This window comes from Hyla sarda, unplaced genomic scaffold, assembly GCF_029499605.1.
Source record: "Hyla sarda isolate aHylSar1 unplaced genomic scaffold, aHylSar1.hap1 scaffold_449, whole genome shotgun sequence".
Taxonomy (NCBI): domain Eukaryota; kingdom Metazoa; phylum Chordata; class Amphibia; order Anura; family Hylidae; genus Hyla; species Hyla sarda.
This window is the reverse complement of record NW_026610462.1, coordinates 159,613-174,069: the sequence shown is the minus strand read 5'-3', so window position 1 is coordinate 174,069 and position 14,457 is coordinate 159,613. Positions and strand designations below refer to the sequence as shown.

The window sequence follows — 14,457 nt, the reverse complement described above, 5'->3', positions numbered from 1 at the left end:
GTCTAGGGGAGGTGTGTGTGGCCATTAGGTTCCGCACCTCCCTGCAAACACCCCGGGTACTCCTGCTTTGGCAGGGTACCTACCGTAATTGGCTCTGCGGGCAGATACCTTGGCTAACGCCAAGGGGGATGCCGGGAGCATTTGTGGTCCCCTAGTAGCTTCGGCGAAAAGGGACATCGAACCTGGAACCTCGCAGGTACCTTTTGGTCCGGAGGCGAAGGGTAAGGTTTGTTGGGGGGCCTCTCTCCTATCGGAGAAGGGCTTGCGATAGACCGCATCCTTTGTGCACGTTTTTTTAGTGTAACACGTTTGCACTTTTTCTTGCACTTTGGGTGAATCGAAAGCACGTTCCTCGGCTTTAAAAAAAAAATCTGTTCTTATCAGTTTAATATCTGATACGTCCCCTATCTGGGGACCATATATTAAATGGATTTTTGAGAACGGGGGCCGATTTCGAAGCTTGCTTCCGTCGCCCTATGCATTGACCCGATATGGCAGTATCTTCGGGTACAGTGCACCACCCCCTTACAGGGTTAAAAAGAAAGATTCCTACTTTCATTGCTACCTGCTTGCTGGCTAGCCAGCTAGCCAGCCCTGTGGGCCTTGCTGCTGCTGCTGCTGCAGCCAAAAAACAAAAGGTGGTGCTGCTGCTGCTTCTGCTTCTGCTTGTGTCTGGCCGCTGTTGGAGCGTCCAGGCACAGGACTTCTGCTGCTGCTGACTAAATGGCCTCCTTAATTGGATCATTTGAGTAGCCAGCACACCTGTGCAGGTAGGGCATGACATGATAGGCAGCTGCCTTGATAGCGGGTGGGTGCTGAATGTTCCTAATTGACAAAATAAGATTAATGCTTATGAAGAAATATAAAATCTCATCCCTTCCCCAATATCGCGCCACACCCCTACCCCTTAATTCCCTGGTTGAACTTGATGGACATATGTCTTTTTTCGACCGTACTAACTATGTAACTATGTAACATAACATGGGGGGGGGGGGGTCTCCTGGCTGTTCACACAGGTGTGTCATTGCTGTACATTGACCATGCATTGCTTCTGTGGTATTGCAAAGGCAAAGACAAATGCTTCCAGCCATCCATTGCACTAATGGATTGGTCATCAGCTGGCTGTCTATGTCCCGCATCAATATAGACCAAAGTACAGAGGGTTAGGCTATGCTATTGTGCACCTACCTGATGCATCAGAAGGTGCGAGGCCCTTGCTAAATTCTGTGCACAGACTTTGAGATCTATGCTTTAGACTGTATCTAAACCTGCTCCAACATGGACTGACATTCTGGCCTACTTTCAGCCGATGCGACTTGTCTGTCGCTGAACAGTCGCTTTTTATGTATTCAGCACCTATGTATAATGTTGTAAAAATGCTCTAGAAGCTAAAGTCGCAGAAATGTCACACATATTTGGCCTGCAACTTTCTGTGCGACAAATTCAGACAGGAAAAATCAGTATAAATCCTTAGAAAATTATCCCCCAGTGTCTCCATCTGCTGGCGGTATTGAATAAGCATTGCTGCACTGATGGGGTATGCATTAGACGAAAAAAAAGAAGAAAAAGAAGAATAATACGCCCAGAAAAGAGGCGAAAAGGAGAAAAACGTAAAAAAACGTGAAAAAAAAGTAAGAGGAAGAGAAGGGAAAAAAAGGTGGAAATGGGTTTAAAAGTGATTTCGGCGGAGAAATATATATATATATATATATATATATATATATATATATATACGCGCACACACACACATATATATAAACGTATTCTCCGTTGAGATATTGCAGCCGCTGCTGTGTCCAGGCCCAGGAGCCTTAGCACTGTGCTGTGATGTCACTCAATACCACTGACATCACTAGGTGTAAACAACATCTCTCCTTTGCTGTGTATGTGACTATGGAGCTGTTTGGTGATGTCGTCTATTATGGCCTTCATAGAAGCAACAGGAGATTGTTGCATCCATCTAGAACCCTCAGAACTACAGTGCTATGATGTCACTCACTTCCACAGGCCTTGCAGAGTGTAAACAACAACAACCCAGCTTTGTTGTGTATGTAACCATAGGGATTTGTGATGTCACCTAGAACCTTCACAGCAGCGACAGCTTTATGAGGAGCATCAGCACTGCTCTGCCTGAGCAGAACCATCACCGCCATAGGTTGTCAAATAACCCGGGTTTAACCCACACAGGTAAGTCCAATGGGGTGCAGGCATGTCCTCTATGCTTACAGCTTCCCGTGGGTGTTGGTTTGATACCGTTTGGGGACAGCCAAGGAGGCATCTGCAGGCAACAAAGGTAGGTGTGTGCTTGTGTGTGTGTTTCCTATGCAGATCCTAAGCCCAGTGTCACATGCAAGTAGGAGGAGTAAGAAGGGTTCCTGGCAAATCCGGGTTATGGATTGCATTTAAAAAGGCCCCGTGGGAGTGCAATGGGCCCCTGTCTTGCTGCTTAGCAATAATGGTATGGGTTTAGGTTCTGCTGTGTGTACTGGTGGTTGACTGCCCCCCAGCCCAGAGTGTGCATGGAAAATTGTCTGGCAGCCTCCCTGACAGCAAGCAGTGATAGTGCCCATGAAGGGGACCTTGTTGGGCCCGCCCCTTTCACGGTTATCGCTTCTCGGCCTTTTGGCTAAGATCAAGTGTAGTATCTGTTCTTATCAGTTTAATATCTGATACGTCCCCTATCTGGGGACCATATATTAAATGGATTTTTGAGAACGGGGGCCGATTTCGAAGCTTGCTTCCGTCGCCCTATGCATTGACCCGATATGGCAGTATCTTCGGGTACAGTGCACCACCCCCTTATAGGGTTAAAAAGAAAGATTCCTACTTTCATTGCTACCTGCTTGCTGGCTAGCCAGCTAGCCAGCCCTGTGGGCCTTGCTGCTGCTGCTGCTGCAGCCAAAAAACAAAAGGTGGTGCTGCTGCTGCTTCTGCTTCTGCTTGTGTCTGGCCGCTGTTGGAGCGTCCAGGCACAGGACTTCTGCTGCTGCTGACTAAATGGCCTCCTTAATTGGATCATTTGAGTAGCCAGCACACCTGTGCAGGTAGGGCATGACATGATAGGCAGCTGCCTTGATAGCGGGTGGGTGCTGAATGTTCCTAATTGACAAAATAAGATTAATGCTTATGAAGAAATATAAAATCTCATCCCTTCCCCAATATCGCGCCACACCCCTACCCCTTAATTCCCTGGTTGAACTTGATGGACATATGTCTTTTTTCGACCGTACTAACTATGTAACTATGTAACATAACATGGGGGGGGGGGGGGGTCTCCTGGCTGTTCACACAGGTGTGTCATTGCTGTACATTGACCATGCATTGCTTCTGTGGTATTGCAAAGGCAAAGACAAATGCTTCCAGCCATCCATTGCACTAATGGATTGGTCATCAGCTGGCTGTCTATGTCCCGCATCAATATAGACCAAAGTACAGAGGGTTAGGCTATGCTATTGTGCACCTACCTGATGCATCAGAAGGTGCGAGGCCCTTGCTAAATTCTGTGCACAGACTTTGAGATCTATGCTTTAGACTGTATCTAAACCTGCTCCAACATGGACTGACATTCTGGCCTACTTTCAGCCGATGCGACTTGTCTGTCGCTGAACAGTCGCTTTTTATGTATTCAGCACCTATGTATAATGTTGTAAAAATGCTCTAGAAGCTAAAGTCGCAGAAATGTCACACATATTTGGCCTGCAACTTTCTGTGCGACAAATTCAGACAGGAAAAATCAGTATAAATCCTTAGAAAATTATCCCCCAGTGTCTCCATCTGCTGGCGGTATTGAATAAGCATTGCTGCACTGATGGGGTATGCATTAGACGAAAAAAAAGAAGAAAAAGAAGAATAATACGCCCAGAAAAGAGGCGAAAAGGAGAAAAACGTAAAAAAACGTGAAAAAAAAGTAAGAGGAAGAGAAGGGAAAAAAAGGTGGAAATGGGTTTAAAAGTGATTTCGGCGGAGAATATATATATATATATATATATATATATATATATATATATATACGCGCACACACACACATATATATAAACGTATTCTCCGTTGAGATATTGCAGCCGCTGCTGTGTCCAGGCCCAGGAGCCTTAGCACTGTGCTGTGATGTCACTCAATACCACTGACATCACTAGGTGTAAACAACATCTCTCCTTTGCTGTGTATGTGACTATGGAGCTGTTTGGTGATGTCGTCTATTATGGCCTTCATAGAAGCAACAGGAGATTGTTGCATCCATCTAGAACCCTCAGAACTACAGTGCTATGATGTCACTCACTTCCACAGGCCTTGCAGAGTGTAAACAACAACAACCCAGCTTTGTTGTGTATGTAACCATAGGGATTTGTGATGTCACCTAGAACCTTCACAGCAGCGACAGCTTTATGAGGAGCATCAGCACTGCTCTGCCTGAGCAGAACCATCACCGCCATAGGTTGTCAAATAACCCGGGTTTAACCCACACAGGTAAGTCCAATGGGGTGCAGGCATGTCCTCTATGCTTACAGCTTCCCGTGGGTGTTGGTTTGATACCGTTTGGGGACAGCCAAGGAGGCATCTGCAGGCAACAAAGGTAGGTGTGTGCTTGTGTGTGTGTTTCCTATGCAGATCCTAAGCCCAGTGTCACATGCAAGTAGGAGGAGTAAGAAGGGTTCCTGGCAAATCCGGGTTATGGATTGCATTTAAAAAGGCCCCGTGGGAGTGCAATGGGCCCCTGTCTTGCTGCTTAGCAATAATGGTATGGGTTTAGGTTCTGCTGTGTGTACTGGTGGTTGACTGCCCCCCAGCCCAGAGTGTGCATGGAAAATTGTCTGGCAGCCTCCCTGACAGCAAGCAGTGATAGTGCCCATGAAGGGGACCTTGTTGGGCCCGCCCCTTTCACGGTTATCGCTTCTCGGCCTTTTGGCTAAGATCAAGTGTAGTATCTGTTCTTATCAGTTTAATATCTGATACGTCCCCTATCTGGGGACCATATATTAAATGGATTTTTGAGAACGGGGGCCGATTTCGAAGCTTGCTTCCGTCGCCCTATGCATTGACCCGATATGGCAGTATCTTCGGGTACAGTGCACCACCCCCTTACAGGGTTAAAAAGAAAGATTCCTACTTTCATTGCTACCTGCTTGCTGGCTAGCCAGCTAGCCAGCCCTGTGGGCCTTGCTGCTGCTGCTGCTGCAGCCAAAAAACAAAAGGTGGTGCTGCTGCTGCTTCTGCTTCTGCTTGTGTCTGGCCGCTGTTGGAGCGTCCAGGCACAGGACTTCTGCTGCTGCTGACTAAATGGCCTCCTTAATTGGATCATTTGAGTAGCCAGCACACCTGTGCAGGTAGGGCATGACATGATAGGCAGCTGCCTTGATAGCGGGTGGGTGCTGAATGTTCCTAATTGACAAAATAAGATTAATGCTTATGAAGAAATATAAAATCTCATCCCTTCCCCAATATCGCGCCACACCCCTACCCCTTAATTCCCTGGTTGAACTTGATGGACATATGTCTTTTTTCGACCGTACTAACTATGTAACTATGTAACATAACATGGGGGGGGGGGGTCTCCTGGCTGTTCACACAGGTGTGTCATTGCTGTACATTGACCATGCATTGCTTCTGTGGTATTGCAAAGGCAAAGACAAATGCTTCCAGCCATCCATTGCACTAATGGATTGGTCATCAGCTGGCTGTCTATGTCCCGCATCAATATAGACCAAAGTACAGAGGGTTAGGCTATGCTATTGTGCACCTACCTGATGCATCAGAAGGTGCGAGGCCCTTGCTAAATTCTGTGCACAGACTTTGAGATCTATGCTTTAGACTGTATCTAAACCTGCTCCAACATGGACTGACATTCTGGCCTACTTTCAGCCGATGCGACTTGTCTGTCGCTGAACAGTCGCTTTTTATGTATTCAGCACCTATGTATAATGTTGTAAAAATGCTCTAGAAGCTAAAGTCGCAGAAATGTCACACATATTTGGCCTGCAACTTTCTGTGCGACAAATTCAGACAGGAAAAATCAGTATAAATCCTTAGAAAATTATCCCCCAGTGTCTCCATCTGCTGGCGGTATTGAATAAGCATTGCTGCACTGATGGGGTATGCATTAGACGAAAAAAAAGAAGAAAAAGAAGAATAATACGCCCAGAAAAGAGGCGAAAAGGAGAAAAACGTAAAAAAACGTGAAAAAAAAGTAAGAGGAAGAGAAGGGAAAAAAAGGTGGAAATGGGTTTAAAAGTGATTTCGGCGGAGAAATATATATATATATATATATATATATATATATATATATATATATACGCGCACACACACACATATATATAAACGTATTCTCCGTTGAGATATTGCAGCCGCTGCTGTGTCCAGGCCCAGGAGCCTTAGCACTGTGCTGTGATGTCACTCAATACCACTGACATCACTAGGTGTAAACAACATCTCTCCTTTGCTGTGTATGTGACTATGGAGCTGTTTGGTGATGTCGTCTATTATGGCCTTCATAGAAGCAACAGGAGATTGTTGCATCCATCTAGAACCCTCAGAACTACAGTGCTATGATGTCACTCACTTCCACAGGCCTTGCAGAGTGTAAACAACAACAACCCAGCTTTGTTGTGTATGTAACCATAGGGATTTGTGATGTCACCTAGAACCTTCACAGCAGCGACAGCTTTATGAGGAGCATCAGCACTGCTCTGCCTGAGCAGAACCATCACCGCCATAGGTTGTCAAATAACCCGGGTTTAACCCACACAGGTAAGTCCAATGGGGTGCAGGCATGTCCTCTATGCTTACAGCTTCCCGTGGGTGTTGGTTTGATACCGTTTGGGGACAGCCAAGGAGGCATCTGCAGGCAACAAAGGTAGGTGTGTGCTTGTGTGTGTGTTTCCTATGCAGATCCTAAGCCCAGTGTCACATGCAAGTAGGAGGAGTAAGAAGGGTTCCTGGCAAATCCGGGTTATGGATTGCATTTAAAAAGGCCCCGTGGGAGTGCAATGGGCCCCTGTCTTGCTGCTTAGCAATAATGGTATGGGTTTAGGTTCTGCTGTGTGTACTGGTGGTTGACTGCCCCCCAGCCCAGAGTGTGCATGGAAAATTGTCTGGCAGCCTCCCTGACAGCAAGCAGTGATAGTGCCCATGAAGGGGACCTTGTTGGGCCCGCCCCTTTCACGGTTATCGCTTCTCGGCCTTTTGGCTAAGATCAAGTGTAGTATCTGTTCTTATCAGTTTAATATCTGATACGTCCCCTATCTGGGGACCATATATTAAATGGATTTTTGAGAACGGGGGCCGATTTCGAAGCTTGCTTCCGTCGCCCTATGCATTGACCCGATATGGCAGTATCTTCGGGTACAGTGCACCACCCCCTTACAGGGTTAAAAAGAAAGATTCCTACTTTCATTGCTACCTGCTTGCTGGCTAGCCAGCTAGCCAGCCCTGTGGGCCTTGCTGCTGCTGCTGCAGCCAAAAAACAAAAGGTGGTGCTGCTGCTGCTTCTGCTTCTGCTTGTGTCTGGCCGCTGTTGGAGCGTCCAGGCACAGGACTTCTGCTGCTGCTGACTAAATGGCCTCCTTAATTGGATCATTTGAGTAGCCAGCACACCTGTGCAGGTAGGGCATGACATGATAGGCAGCTGCCTTGATAGCGGGTGGGTGCTGAATGTTCCTAATTGACAAAATAAGATTAATGCTTATGAAGAAATATAAAATCTCATCCCTTCCCCAATATCGCGCCACACCCCTACCCCTTAATTCCCTGGTTGAACTTGATGGACATATGTCTTTTTTCGACCGTACTAACTATGTAACTATGTAACATAACATGGGGGGGGGGGGGGTCTCCTGGCTGTTCACACAGGTGTGTCATTGCTGTACATTGACCATGCATTGCTTCTGTGGTATTGCAAAGGCAAAGACAAATGCTTCCAGCCATCCATTGCACTAATGGATTGGTCATCAGCTGGCTGTCTATGTCCCGCATCAATATAGACCAAAGTACAGAGGGTTAGGCTATGCTATTGTGCACCTACCTGATGCATCAGAAGGTGCGAGGCCCTTGCTAAATTCTGTGCACAGACTTTGAGATCTATGCTTTAGACTGTATCTAAACCTGCTCCAACATGGACTGACATTCTGGCCTACTTTCAGCCGATGCGACTTGTCTGTCGCTGAACAGTCGCTTTTTATGTATTCAGCACCTATGTATAATGTTGTAAAAATGCTCTAGAAGCTAAAGTCGCAGAAATGTCACACATATTTGGCCTGCAACTTTCTGTGCGACAAATTCAGACAGGAAAAATCAGTATAAATCCTTAGAAAATTATCCCCCAGTGTCTCCATCTGCTGGCGGTATTGAATAAGCATTGCTGCACTGATGGGGTATGCATTAGACGAAAAAAAAGAAGAAAAAGAAGAATAATACGCCCAGAAAAGAGGCGAAAAGGAGAAAAACGTAAAAAAACGTGAAAAAAAAGTAAGAGGAAGAGAAGGGAAAAAAAGGTGGAAATGGGTTTAAAAGTGATTTCGGCGGAGAAATATATATATATATATATATATATATATATATATATATATATATACGCGCACACACACACATATATATAAACGTATTCTCCGTTGAGATATTGCAGCCGCTGCTGTGTCCAGGCCCAGGAGCCTTAGCACTGTGCTGTGATGTCACTCAATACCACTGACATCACTAGGTGTAAACAACATCTCTCCTTTGCTGTGTATGTGACTATGGAGCTGTTTGGTGATGTCGTCTATTATGGCCTTCATAGAAGCAACAGGAGATTGTTGCATCCATCTAGAACCCTCAGAACTACAGTGCTATGATGTCACTCACTTCCACAGGCCTTGCAGAGTGTAAACAACAACAACCCAGCTTTGTTGTGTATGTAACCATAGGGATTTGTGATGTCACCTAGAACCTTCACAGCAGCGACAGCTTTATGAGGAGCATCAGCACTGCTCTGCCTGAGCAGAACCATCACCGCCATAGGTTGTCAAATAACCCGGGTTTAACCCACACAGGTAAGTCCAATGGGGTGCAGGCATGTCCTCTATGCTTACAGCTTCCCGTGGGTGTTGGTTTGATACCGTTTGGGGACAGCCAAGGAGGCATCTGCAGGCAACAAAGGTAGGTGTGTGCTTGTGTGTGTGTTTCCTATGCAGATCCTAAGCCCAGTGTCACATGCAAGTAGGAGGAGTAAGAAGGGTTCCTGGCAAATCCGGGTTATGGATTGCATTTAAAAAGGCCCCGTGGGAGTGCAATGGGCCCCTGTCTTGCTGCTTAGCAATAATGGTATGGGTTTAGGTTCTGCTGTGTGTACTGGTGGTTGACTGCCCCCCAGCCCAGAGTGTGCATGGAAAATTGTCTGGCAGCCTCCCTGACAGCAAGCAGTGATAGTGCCCATGAAGGGGACCTTGTTGGGCCCGCCCCTTTCACGGTTATCGCTTCTCGGCCTTTTGGCTAAGATCAAGTGTAGTATCTGTTCTTATCAGTTTAATATCTGATACGTCCCCTATCTGGGGACCATATATTAAATGGATTTTTGAGAACGGGGGCCGATTTCGAAGCTTGCTTCCGTCGCCCTATGCATTGACCCGATATGGCAGTATCTTCGGGTACAGTGCACCACCCCCTTACAGGGTTAAAAAGAAAGATTCCTACTTTCATTGCTACCTGCTTGCTGGCTAGCCAGCTAGCCAGCCCTGTGGGCCTTGCTGCTGCTGCTGCTGCAGCCAAAAAACAAAAGGTGGTGCTGCTTCTGCTTCTGCTTGTGTCTGGCCGCTGTTGGAGCGTCCAGGCACAGGACTTCTGCTGCTGCTGACTAAATGGCCTCCTTAATTGGATCATTTGAGTAGCCAGCACACCTGTGCAGGTAGGGCATGACATGATAGGCAGCTGCCTTGATAGCGGGTGGGTGCTGAATGTTCCTAATTGACAAAATAAGATTAATGCTTATGAAGAAATATAAAATCTCATCCCTTCCCCAATATCGCGCCACACCCCTACCCCTTAATTCCCTGGTTGAACTTGATGGACATATGTCTTTTTTCGACCGTACTAACTATGTAACTATGTAACATAACATGGGGGGGGGGGGGGTCTCCTGGCTGTTCACACAGGTGTGTCATTGCTGTACATTGACCATGCATTGCTTCTGTGGTATTGCAAAGGCAAAGACAAATGCTTCCAGCCATCCATTGCACTAATGGATTGGTCATCAGCTGGCTGTCTATGTCCCGCATCAATATAGACCAAAGTACAGAGGGTTAGGCTATGCTATTGTGCACCTACCTGATGCATCAGAAGGTGCGAGGCCCTTGCTAAATTCTGTGCACAGACTTTGAGATCTATGCTTTAGACTGTATCTAAACCTGCTCCAACATGGACTGACATTCTGGCCTACTTTCAGCCGATGCGACTTGTCTGTCGCTGAACAGTCGCTTTTTATGTATTCAGCACCTATGTATAATGTTGTAAAAATGCTCTAGAAGCTAAAGTCGCAGAAATGTCACACATATTTGGCCTGCAACTTTCTGTGCGACAAATTCAGACAGGAAAAATCAGTATAAATTGATGGGGTATGCATTAGACGAAAAAAAAGAAGAAAAAGAAGAATAATACGCCCAGAAAAGAGGCGAAAAGGAGAAAAACGTAAAAAAACGTGAAAAAAAAGTAAGAGGAAGAGAAGGGAAAAAAAGGTGGAAATGGGTTTAAAAGTGATTTCGGCGGAGAAATATATATATATATATATATATATATATATATATATATATATGCGCACACACACACATATATATAAACGTATTCTCCGTTGAGATATTGCAGCCGCTGCTGTGTCCAGGCCCAGGAGCCTTAGCACTGTGCTGTGATGTCACTCAATACCACTGACATCACTAGGTGTAAACAACATCTCTCCTTTGCTGTGTATGTGACTATGGAGCTGTTTGGTGATGTCGTCTATTATGGCCTTCATAGAAGCAACAGGAGATTGTTGCATCCATCTAGAACCCTCAGAACTACAGTGCTATGATGTCACTCACTTCCACAGGCCTTGCAGAGTGTAAACAACAACAACCCAGCTTTGTTGTGTATGTAACCATAGGGATTTGTGATGTCACCTAGAACCTTCACAGCAGCGACAGCTTTATGAGGAGCATCAGCACTGCTCTGCCTGAGCAGAACCATCACCGCCATAGGTTGTCAAATAACCCGGGTTTAACCCACACAGGTAAGTCCAATGGGGTGCAGGCATGTCCTCTATGCTTACAGCTTCCCGTGGGTGTTGGTTTGATACCGTTTGGGGACAGCCAAGGAGGGATCTGCAGGCAACAAAGGTAGGTGTGTGCTTGTGTGTGTGTTTCCTATGCAGATCCTAAGCCCAGTGTCACATGCAAGTAGGAGGAGTAAGAAGGGTTCCTGGCAAATCCGGGTTATGGATTGCATTTAAAAAGGCCCCGTGGGAGTGCAATGGGCCCCTGTCTTGCTGCTTAGCAATAATGGTATGGGTTTAGGTTCTGCTGTGTGTACTGGTGGTTGACTGCCCCCCAGCCCAGAGTGTGCATGGAAAATTGTCTGGCAGCCTCCCTGACAGCAAGCAGTGATAGTGCCCATGAAGGGGACCTTGTTGGGCCCGCCCCTTTCACGGTTATCGCTTCTCGGCCTTTTGGCTAAGATCAAGTGTAGTATCTGTTCTTATCAGTTTAATATCTGATACGTCCCCTATCTGGGGACCATATATTAAATGGATTTTTGAGAACGGGGGCCGATTTCGAAGCTTGCTTCCGTCGCCCTATGCATTGACCCGATATGGCAGTATCTTCGGGTACAGTGCACCACCCCCTTACAGGGTTAAAAAGAAAGATTCCTACTTTCATTGCTACCTGCTTGCTGGCTAGCCAGCTAGCCAGCCCTGTGGGCCTTGCTGCTGCTGCTGCTGCAGCCAAAAAACAAAAGGTGGTGCTGCTGCTGCTTCTGCTTCTGCTTGTGTCTGGCCGCTGTTGGAGCGTCCAGGCACAGGACTTCTGCTGCTGCTGACTAAATGGCCTCCTTAATTGGATCATTTGAGTAGCCAGCACACCTGTGCAGGTAGGGCATGACATGATAGGCAGCTGCCTTGATAGCGGGTGGGTGCTGAATGTTCCTAATTGACAAAATAAGATTAATGCTTATGAAGAAATATAAAATCTCATCCCTTCCCCAATATCGCGCCACACCCCTACCCCTTAATTCCCTGGTTGAACTTGATGGACATATGTCTTTTTTCGACCGTACTAACTATGTAACTATGTAACATAACATGGGGGGGGGGGGGGTCTCCTGGCTGTTCACACAGGTGTGTCATTGCTGTACATTGACCATGCATTGCTTCTGTGGTATTGCAAAGGCAAAGACAAATGCTTCCAGCCATCCATTGCACTAATGGATTGGTCATCAGCTGGCTGTCTATGTCCCGCATCAATATAGACCAAAGTACAGAGGGTTAGGCTATGCTATTGTGCACCTACCTGATGCATCAGAAGGTGCGAGGCCCTTGCTAAATTCTGTGCACAGACTTTGAGATCTATGCTTTAGACTGTATCTAAACCTGCTCCAACATGGACTGACATTCTGGCCTACTTTCAGCCGATGCGACTTGTCTGTCGCTGAACAGTCGCTTTTTATGTATTCAGCACCTATGTATAATGTTGTAAAAATGCTCTAGAAGCTAAAGTCGCAGAAATGTCACACATATTTGGCCTGCAACTTTCTGTGCGACAAATTCAGACAGGAAAAATCAGTATAAATTGATGGGGTATGCATTAGACGAAAAAAAAGAAGAAAAAGAAGAATAATACGCCCAGAAAAGAGGCGAAAAGGAGAAAAACGTAAAAAAACGTGAAAAAAAAGTAAGAGGAAGAGAAGGGAAAAAAAGGTGGAAATGGGTTTAAAAGTGATTTCGGCGGAGAAATATATATATATATATATATATATATATATATATATATATATATACGCGCACACACACACATATATATAAACGTATTCTCCGTTGAGATATTGCAGCCGCTGCTGTGTCCAGGCCCAGGAGCCTTAGCACTGTGCTGTGATGTCACTCAATACCACTGACATCACTAGGTGTAAACAACATCTCTCCTTTGCTGTGTATGTGACTATGGAGCTGTTTGGTGATGTCGTCTATTATGGCCTTCATAGAAGCAACAGGAGATTGTTGCATCCATCTAGAACCCTCAGAACTACAGTGCTATGATGTCACTCACTTCCACAGGCCTTGCAGAGTGTAAACAACAACAACCCAGCTTTGTTGTGTATGTAACCATAGGGATTTGTGATGTCACCTAGAACCTTCACAGCAGCGACAGCTTTATGAGGAGCATCAGCACTGCTCTGCCTGAGCAGAACCATCACCGCCATAGGTTGTCAAATAACCCGGGTTTAACCCACACAGGTAAGTCCAATGGGGTGCAGGCATGTCCTCTATGCTTACAGCTTCCCGTGGGTGTTGGTTTGATACCGTTTGGGGACAGCCAAGGAGGCATCTGCAGGCAACAAAGGTAGGTGTGTGCTTGTGTGTGTGTTTCCTATGCAGATCCTAAGCCCAGTGTCACATGCAAGTAGGAGGAGTAAGAAGGGTTCCTGGCAAATCCGGGTTATGGATTGCATTTAAAAAGGCCCCGTGGGAGTGCAATGGGCCCCTGTCTTGCTGCTTAGCAATAATGGTATGGGTTTAGGTTCTGCTGTGTGTACTGGTGGTTGACTGCCCCCCAGCCCAGAGTGTGCATGGAAAATTGTCTGGCAGCCTCCCTGACAGCAAGCAGTGATAGTGCCCATGAAGGGGACCTTGTTGGGCCCGCCCCTTTCACGGTTATCGCTTCTCGGCCTTTTGGCTAAGATCAAGTGTAGTATCTGTTCTTATCAGTTTAATATCTGATACGTCCCCTATCTGGGGACCATATATTAAATGGATTTTTGAGAACGGGGGCCGATTTCGAAGCTTGCTTCCGTCGCCCTATGCATTGACCCGATATGGCAGTATCTTCGGGTACAGTGCACCACCCCCTTACAGGGTTAAAAAGAAAGATTCCTACTTTCATTGCTACCTGCTTGCTGGCTAGCCAGCTAGCCAGCCCTGTGGGCCTTGCTGCTGCTGCTGCTGCAGCCAAAAAACAAAAGGTGGTGCTGCTGCTGCTTCTGCTTCTGCTTGTGTCTGGCCGCTGTTGGAGCGTCCAGGCACAGGACTTCTGCTGCTGCTGACTAAATGGCCTCCTTAATTGGATCATTTGAGTAGCCAGCACACCTGTGCAGGTAGGGCATGACATGATAGGCAGCTGCCTTGATAGCGGGTGGGTGCTGAATGTTCCTAATTGACAAAATAAGATTAATGCTTATGAAGAAATATAAAATCTCATCCCTTCCCCAATATCGCGCCACACCCCTACCCCTTAATTCCCTGGTTGAACTTGA

General features: G+C 46.4%; 6 non-coding genes and 1 pseudogene across 6 annotated transcripts; all 7 read left to right on the top strand.

The window, feature by feature from the left end:
- Positions 1–347: 347 nt before the first annotated feature.
- LOC130335295 (U2 spliceosomal RNA) lies at positions 348–523 on the top strand (annotated as a pseudogene).
- Positions 524–2,606: 2,083 nt separating this feature from the next.
- On the top strand, positions 2,607–2,797 carry LOC130335247 (U2 spliceosomal RNA). Its single transcript, XR_008876910.1, has one exon. It is a non-coding gene; the product is annotated as a U2 spliceosomal RNA (small nuclear RNA).
- A 2,086-nt stretch (positions 2,798–4,883) lies between these two features.
- LOC130335245 (U2 spliceosomal RNA) lies at positions 4,884–5,074 on the top strand. Its single transcript, XR_008876909.1, has one exon. It is a non-coding gene; the product is annotated as a U2 spliceosomal RNA (small nuclear RNA).
- A 2,086-nt stretch (positions 5,075–7,160) lies between these two features.
- Positions 7,161–7,351, top strand: LOC130335244 (U2 spliceosomal RNA). Its single transcript, XR_008876908.1, has one exon. It is a non-coding gene; the product is annotated as a U2 spliceosomal RNA (small nuclear RNA).
- A 2,085-nt stretch (positions 7,352–9,436) lies between these two features.
- LOC130335243 (U2 spliceosomal RNA) lies at positions 9,437–9,627 on the top strand. Its single transcript, XR_008876907.1, has one exon. It is a non-coding gene; the product is annotated as a U2 spliceosomal RNA (small nuclear RNA).
- Positions 9,628–11,643: 2,016 nt separating this feature from the next.
- LOC130335242 (U2 spliceosomal RNA) lies at positions 11,644–11,834 on the top strand. The gene has a single exon (XR_008876906.1). It is a non-coding gene; the product is annotated as a U2 spliceosomal RNA (small nuclear RNA).
- A 2,026-nt stretch (positions 11,835–13,860) lies between these two features.
- On the top strand, positions 13,861–14,051 carry LOC130335241 (U2 spliceosomal RNA). The gene has a single exon (XR_008876905.1). It is a non-coding gene; the product is annotated as a U2 spliceosomal RNA (small nuclear RNA).
- The last annotated feature ends 406 nt before the right edge of the window (positions 14,052–14,457 follow it).